Source organism: Loxodonta africana, chromosome 5, assembly GCF_030014295.1.
Source record: "Loxodonta africana isolate mLoxAfr1 chromosome 5, mLoxAfr1.hap2, whole genome shotgun sequence".
Lineage (NCBI taxonomy): Eukaryota > Metazoa > Chordata > Mammalia > Proboscidea > Elephantidae > Loxodonta > Loxodonta africana.
In genome coordinates, this window is record NC_087346.1 from 51,779,501 (window position 1) to 51,787,150 (window position 7,650).

Sequence of the window (7,650 nt, forward strand, 5' to 3'; positions counted from 1 at the left end):
ACATAATCTCTATCAAGTGTTCCCTGAAGCTGTTAAAGTAACAGTTTTACTGAAGTCCATTAAATTTTATTTATTTTTATTTTATTTCCTCACTATATTGAGGAAGCAGGCCACTGTGTAAGAATAGAAACTAAAATTGGTGGGACAAGAATAAACCGGAATTAGACTGGGGGCTATAACTGGACCAAACATTATTTTGATGAGATTAACAGTCACTCGGTTTGCTCATTTCATTCACTTTGGACTCAGAGTCCAAAAGACCGTCTGGATGGCGCTAGACAAACATCAAGTCCAGAGAGTTCTTATTAATTCACGAAGCTAACTCACAGTTAAGCTAACTAGAGAGACAAAGCTATCTGGCGTCCTTGTACAAGGTTACTCTCTCTGAGGTATTTGGCGTGTCAACAAATAGCTCTATAGATTTATTATGAATGGAAGCAGGTGAGAGATCACCGGATCATTCTTACATAAGTATTACCTTTAAGGCAACCACTCATGCAGAAACCAGTAATTCACAGTATTTTCAGAGGCATTCACTTGCCTTTAGGAAATATAATTATAGCTTCGAAACAAAAAAGATTTAAGTTCATCCTAAATTAAAGTAATAAATAGAGTTGGAATCCACCCAATGGCTATGGGACAGGATATCATGTTGCAGAGCAGATGAGAGGGAGAGGTTGAGAAATAACTTTAGTACTATTTATTTTGAGCCTGAATTCAAGCCTCAGGAAATTGGAAGGGGAAGGAGGGAAGCTAGAGTGAAGCAAATTCCTTCATTACTGGAAGGAAATACTGAGGCATTTGGTTGTATCTTTTCAACATTGTGGAATTTGCTTTTATCTTTCCAACTATAATGAACAGCAGAAAGGGTATCAACCAGTCCATAACCACTTTTTCTACATCTGTTACCTTCCTCTCATCCAAGAACGTTCCAAGACAGAGGTCATTCAAATACTGGTTGACTTCTGAGCTTGAGAAAGAGAAAGACTGGAGGCTCTCTGAGCTATCTGTATCTCCATCTCTCCACTAGTTCTGAGAAAAAAGAAGGGAATGAAGAAGGAAGAGGAAGGGATAACAATTACATCCAAAACTAATATCAAAGGGAGAAGTCAGAAATATTTTACCTGAAATTTGTGTTTTGTGCTTACATTGTTACCTACAGGTAGATATTTATGCCTAAAGTAAATGATGAGTGAAAGTCTGAAAGAAAACTGGGGGAGGGCATATCACACAGAGGGCTCAGGGTGAAAGAGCCAAGCATGTTTAGGAAATTAAAATTATTTAGTACTGCTGGCCCATAAACATCACAATGTCTGAGGTCCAGAAATAGTGATTCCTGAATTCCATGCAAGAACTTTAGATTTTATCCTCTGGACAATAAGAATTCTATTTAAAAAATTTTTGCGAAGATTGGTGATACTATCAGATTGACAAGTTGGAAAACTCATTTCTTGCAGCACTAAGGAAGAGGGTGCATCACAGATGAGGACAGAGAAAGAGAGAACACAGAGACTTTAGCTATGTCCAGGCAAGAGAAAATGAAACCTGCATTAGAGCAGAGTTGATGGGGAAGGGGAGCATCAGATAAATGAGACATTCTTAGGATGTACTTGGAGACCTGGTTGCGCAGTGGTTAAAAGCTCAGCTACCAACAAAAAGGTTGGAAGTTCAAATCCACCAGCCACTCCATGGAAACTGTATGGGGCAGTTCTGCTCTGTCCTGTAGGGTTGCTATGAGTTGGAATCAACTCAAAGGCAATGGGTTTGGTTTCTTTTTTTTTTTTTTTTTTCGGTTTGTAGGTGACTTGGCATCACAACTGAGTAAGTGGTGGGCACAAGAAGAGGGAGAAGCAATGAGGACTGATTCCAGAGTGTCTGGCCTGACAGCTGGGTATGAACAGTAGACCTGTTCCTCAACTTGGGATCCAAAAACAGCATCAGGTTTTTGTGGTGAAGATGGTTATAAGTTTGGCATCAAACTTGCCTAGGCTGAAACGCCTCTAGGATATTTGAATGAAGTTGTGTATACAAGAGTCAGTTCTCATTTTGATTGTTGCCTACAAGGCAAATCCTCCTTTCCTAGTATTGAATCCAAAAAAAAAAAAAACACAACAAGTACAGGTATAGAAGTGAAGTTTGCTTTAAGTTCTGCCAATCAAAACACTCATGAGAGACCGTATTCTAGAACTGCATTTTGCCAGAAAGAGGCAGGATCTGAAGCAACCATTCTGCCCGTGCAGATCACAGTGAGAACAGCAAGGTTCTGAAGGCAGTAGTTATTTTTGTAGCTCCCTGATTTAGCCGTTCCCTGATCAATACAAAGGCAGAGCTCCCTTGGCAAACCAGGTCCTGACATCTATTCCTGGAAGCTCAGTGTAGAGCACGTTTTGTCAACCCTTCATTGATTCTGTGAGCTATATACACCTCAAAAAAGCCCTTATGTATAAACCAGCTTGAGTGAATTCTGTTGTCTATATTGATGAACTTTGACCAGTACAAGGTGGTCACTGAATCCATGGCATAGGTAATATTGCCCCAGGAGAGCATATAGGTTGTTAGGAGAAGAAATCAGAAGACAGATCCCTGAGGGACAGTAATGTTATGCTACTGTTGTTGTTGGTTTCGATTCATGGCACCCTATGTGTAACAGAGTAGAATTGCTCCATAGGGCTTTCTTGGCTATAATCGTAATGGAAGCAGATCATCAGGCCTACCTTCTGAAGGACAGCTGGGTGAGTTTGAACCACGAACCTTTAGAATAGCTGATAAGCATAATTATAAGCCATCTTATAAATAAAAGAGACTGCAAAAGAGACAAAAAATAAAATAAAAATAATTTGAAAAGAAGATAATCAAGAGAGGTTATCATCATGGAAAATACCTTTCAAGTTGGAACCATATTCACCAGGGGCAAGCATTGCAAAGAAGGAAGATGAAGACAAAAGTATCAACTGAATTTGCCAACCAAGCAAGAACAATTTTCATCGAATTTTCTGGTTGGATTCTAAATGGAAGTAGATTGAAAGTATTATTTTTCTCCTACTGGATTGTACTTCTCTGTTGTATGGTGTGCAAATGATGTTAAGATTACCACTAGTCCACAAAATATGCTGAACTCAAACTACATCAGACACAGAGCCCATTGCCATTTGAAATAAGATTATTTGCTATTTTTCCACACAGCCTTATAACTTGTCATTGATTACTTGTTGAATGTCCATTATATGCAAAATGCGACTCTCATCTCTGAGGAGTGAACAGATTTATGAAAGATACCTACCTTCAAGGAGCTTACAATCTATTGTAGAAACACCTAACCAAGGGCTGAATCAGTGGAAAGAAGAGGAAAGTTAGAGGTGTACAGGGAGGGAGACTCACTGTGTGGTCTGAAGTGACTAGATGGAGTAGGAAAAGCTTGATTTGGGCTTTGAAGAAATGGTAGAATGTAGAGAAGGAGAAACAGACAGCATTTCAGTCAGAGAGAAGGTATCATCTAAGGGCCACAGGCAGAAGTGTTCAAACTGGTATCTGTAGAACCACGAGTAAATCAATTGGTTGAGAAATAGGAGATATTACTGAAAAGTGAGAGAGACACCAAACTGTGGAAACCGCTAAATGTTCGTTTCTGGTTTCTTTCCTGCAAACAACAGCCACTGAAGGTTTAGCAAATGTGCCCATCTGGAAAATTAATACAGCAGTAACGGGTAGAATAGATTGAGGCCAGATAAGGAAACCAGCTAGGAGAGAATTAGAATGGGACATTAGTGAAATAGAAGAGAGAGGTGAGATCACAAGAGATAGATGCAATAAATACCATCAAAGAAAGATCATCAGGATTGGTATCTGCAGTGAGAGAAGAGTCAAAGGCGACCACAGGTCTTGAAGTCAGGGGAGAGGGGAAGAGCAATAATTCCATTGACACATATAGAGTATCAAAAGAATATTGTTTTAAAAAAGAAAACAAATAAACATGTCTTAGAAACACGGATTTTTGAGGTGACAGGAGGCATTCAAAAGATGCCCAGCGAACAGACATGAGACTTGAGGTCTGAGATGACAGGGGAGATGTAGTGGTCATTCCAGACAGAGGCAATAGTAGAAAGTATGAAAATAAAAATGATTTGTGAGAACAGAGGACTGGGACATGTCCACTTCTTTGCACTGAAAGAAAGAAGGAAAGTTTTCTATTCTATTCCCTTGAGTACATTCCTGATTAAAACACTGTCTAACTTTAGTCTTCCTAATGAAACCAAGGAGTCCCTGGGAGGCACAAATGGTTAAGTGCTTGACTACTAGCCAAAAGGTTGGTGCTTCAAACCCACCCATAGATGCCTCAGAAGACAGGCCTGGTGATCTGTTTCCAAAAGGTCACAGCCTTGAAAACCCTGTGGAGCAGCTCCACTCTGTACACATGGGGTCACCAGGAATTGTAATCAACTCGATGGCAACTAACGACAACCAAAACCAAAAACCAAACCTACTGCCACCTAGTCAATTCCAACTCACAGCAACCCTAGAGGACAGAGTAGAACTGCCCCATGGGGCTTTCTAGGCTGCAAATCTTTATGGAAGCAGGCTGCCACATCTTTCTCCCGCAGAGCAGGTGGTGAGTTCAAACCACCAGCCTTTCGGTTAGCAGCTGAGCACTTAATTGCTGCACCACCAGGGCTTCTACAACAGCAACAATAAAAAGAAAAAAAGTTGTCATCGACTCAGCTCCAACTCATGGGAACCCCCGTGTTGCAGAATAGAACTGTTCTCCATAGGGTTTTCAAGTCTGAGACCTTTTAGAAGCAGATCATCTGATCTGTCTTCTAAGGTGCCCCTTGGTGGGTTCAAACCAGCAAGCTTTCAGTTAGTAGCCAAGCACTAACCTTTTGCGCCACCCAGAGACTAGAAATCTGAACATGACTGCCACTACCTATTCTAGTTCTCCCTGTTATGAGTTCTTCAAACATAAAGTGCCAACCAATATCCCTGCCACAGCACACTGCCTGCTTATGTTAAAAAAATGTTAGCTGTTATTACTATCAGTATCCTTTGATGAGAGAGAGTGAAAAAACAAAATGATCTATTAAAGTATTTCTGTAAGAGACACTAAAGCTCCTTAATAGTGACAATGGCTGGCCAACAATGAGAACATAGACATCACATGACAGAGAAGAACAGGGAGATTTCTCCTTCCTCTGAGCCTCCAAACAGAATTTTCCAGTTTATATGTCAAGTATTTATGTGTTGTTTTACACATCACCTCTAATGTTGTCTTAAACTGTTACTTAAATCTTTCATTACTAGATAATTTTCAAGGGCTATGTCTTAAAAAAAAGAAAAAATTCTTTTTTTTTTTTTAAGTTTAACCATGGCAAAAACCTTGTTTTGTGTATATCTAATTCTCCCAGTTTTTTTTTTTTTAATTCTCCCAGTACCTAATATAGTGCAATAGAAATAGTAAATATTGATTTGTAAGTCAATCATTTGCAAATTTAGACGTTTGCAATTGGCAACTATTCACATGTTAATCTGGAACAATCAAATGTCTTTATGTTCAGTACACTGAGGGTAAAGCTTTGCTAGAGTAACTAGGGCATCAAATATAGTAAGTACACTTATCAACTAGGCTATAGTTGATAAAAGAGGTGTTCTCAGTTGGAACAATATTGTTGACTAATGCAAAAAACTAGAACTAGAGGTGGCCCAGCAAGGCAGAAGTCAAGTCAAAATAATTTCCTCAATACCTATCAAAGAGATAAAAGTTAAAAATGAGGCTCCATTTTACTTATTAAATCATCAAAAATTAGATATGTAAATATAATATCCAAGAGTGGAGACATTGTAAGAAACTGTTCCAGAGCCTCAGCATTAGCAGATTTAGTTCTCCAGGTTCTGATGATCAAAAAAAGGCTTGGAGATCCACGACTTGTGGGATTTTAAATGGTGCTGAGAGAAGAACGTGAATTACAACCCACAAGAGCCTAAGTGCAAGAACAAGTTATTTAGCCCGCGAACAAGCCTTGTTGCCTGCCCAGGTCTAGGTTTCCATTCAGCCCTGTTGTTCTCTATACATCATTAAAGATACGATCAATCTTGTGAAGTAACCAAAAATTTGTATTCCCTACTAAACATTCCCCAAAAGGATAATCACTTTTCTTTTTCATTTAGTTGGCGAAGAAAATGTGAAGAGCTTGAATTAAAATAATAGTTCTTACATGAAAATCAGTTTTACATAAAGAAAGGAGTGATAACATTAAAAGTGATTTGATTCCATAGTACGAACTAGTCTACCATATGAGCAATTGGGAAAAAAGAAAAATGATCCATTAAATAATGTTCTAGCCAGTGCCCAAATTAAATATTAAATAAGAAGTAAATCCTTAAGAGTCTCAAAGAAGTCACATAATATTTTCAGTTATTTCCCTGCATTGTGTATATTCATAATACTTGGGGACCTAGCTTTCAGGAATATACTATGTGCATTGCTTGCAGAGTATAAAGTTGTGCAACTTTCTAGGAGAAAAGCGTGTCTTGGCGATGCCCCACACTCTGGAAAAGAAAGGAGAGGTGAGAAGAGCTGCAACACTACCTACTGTGAGAAAAACTCATGAGTCCAACAATTTCCCCTTTCCCAAGTACTGGATACTTTTCTCAAGTATCAGATTTGGGGAATGGGAGTGGCAGTTGTTATAGTGCCAATCCTTATTAACCATTTGCACAGGGACCTCTGGCCCTAATTGATAAAGGAGGTTTTAGAGTTTCTTTGTTACATTTTCAAAATTGTATAAATTGTTGGTTAAATCATTTACCTAAAATTCCTTATTATAAATATTATAAGTAGAAATAAAAAAGTTTAGCAGTTAGCCAGTATATAGAATTTTCTAATTGCTCCACCTTGTTTCTATTATTTTCCTTGTCTCATAATATATTCTATTTTAAACTTTTTTTTTTTAAACAGTTTTTAGCAATTAATGTTCTGTTGTCAGTTTCTTTTATACCTCTTACAGGTTGAAATCTTACCCAAAGTGAAATTTTCATCTCTTCTCAGCAGTCTCCTTCACATAATTCAGAAAGTTCCAAAAATCTGTCTCCTCCCTCAAGCCTTTCCTTATTGATAGAAAGTGATTCCTTTCTAAACAATATCTCCCTTGATTATAAGTAAAAGTTTGTTCTAAATTTGTGAAAATGTACTTTAAAAATAAACACAGTTTTAGGTGACTAATAATTGCATGAATCATTTCTCCACATGTATGTTAATTTGCTACAAAAAAAAAAAAACCATCGCCATCAAGTCAATTTTGACTCATAGCAACCTATTAGGACAGACTAGAACTGCCCCCATAGAGTTTCCAAGGAGCACCTGGTGGATTTGAACTGCCAACCTTTTGGTTAGCAGCCATAGCACTTAAACACTATACCACCAGCTGCATAATTAAGTTGCCACAAAATTAGCAGCTTAGAACAGCACTCGTTCATTATCTTACAGTTTCTGTAGGTTCAAAGTCCAGGCATGTCTGAACTATTTCTCTGCTCAGTGTCTCATAAGGCCAAAATCAAGGTGTCAGCTGGGCTATGATCCTTTCTGGAGCATGGGGTTCTCTTCCAAATACATGTGGTTGTTGGCCAAATTCAGTTCCCTGCCGTTATAGAACTGATGCC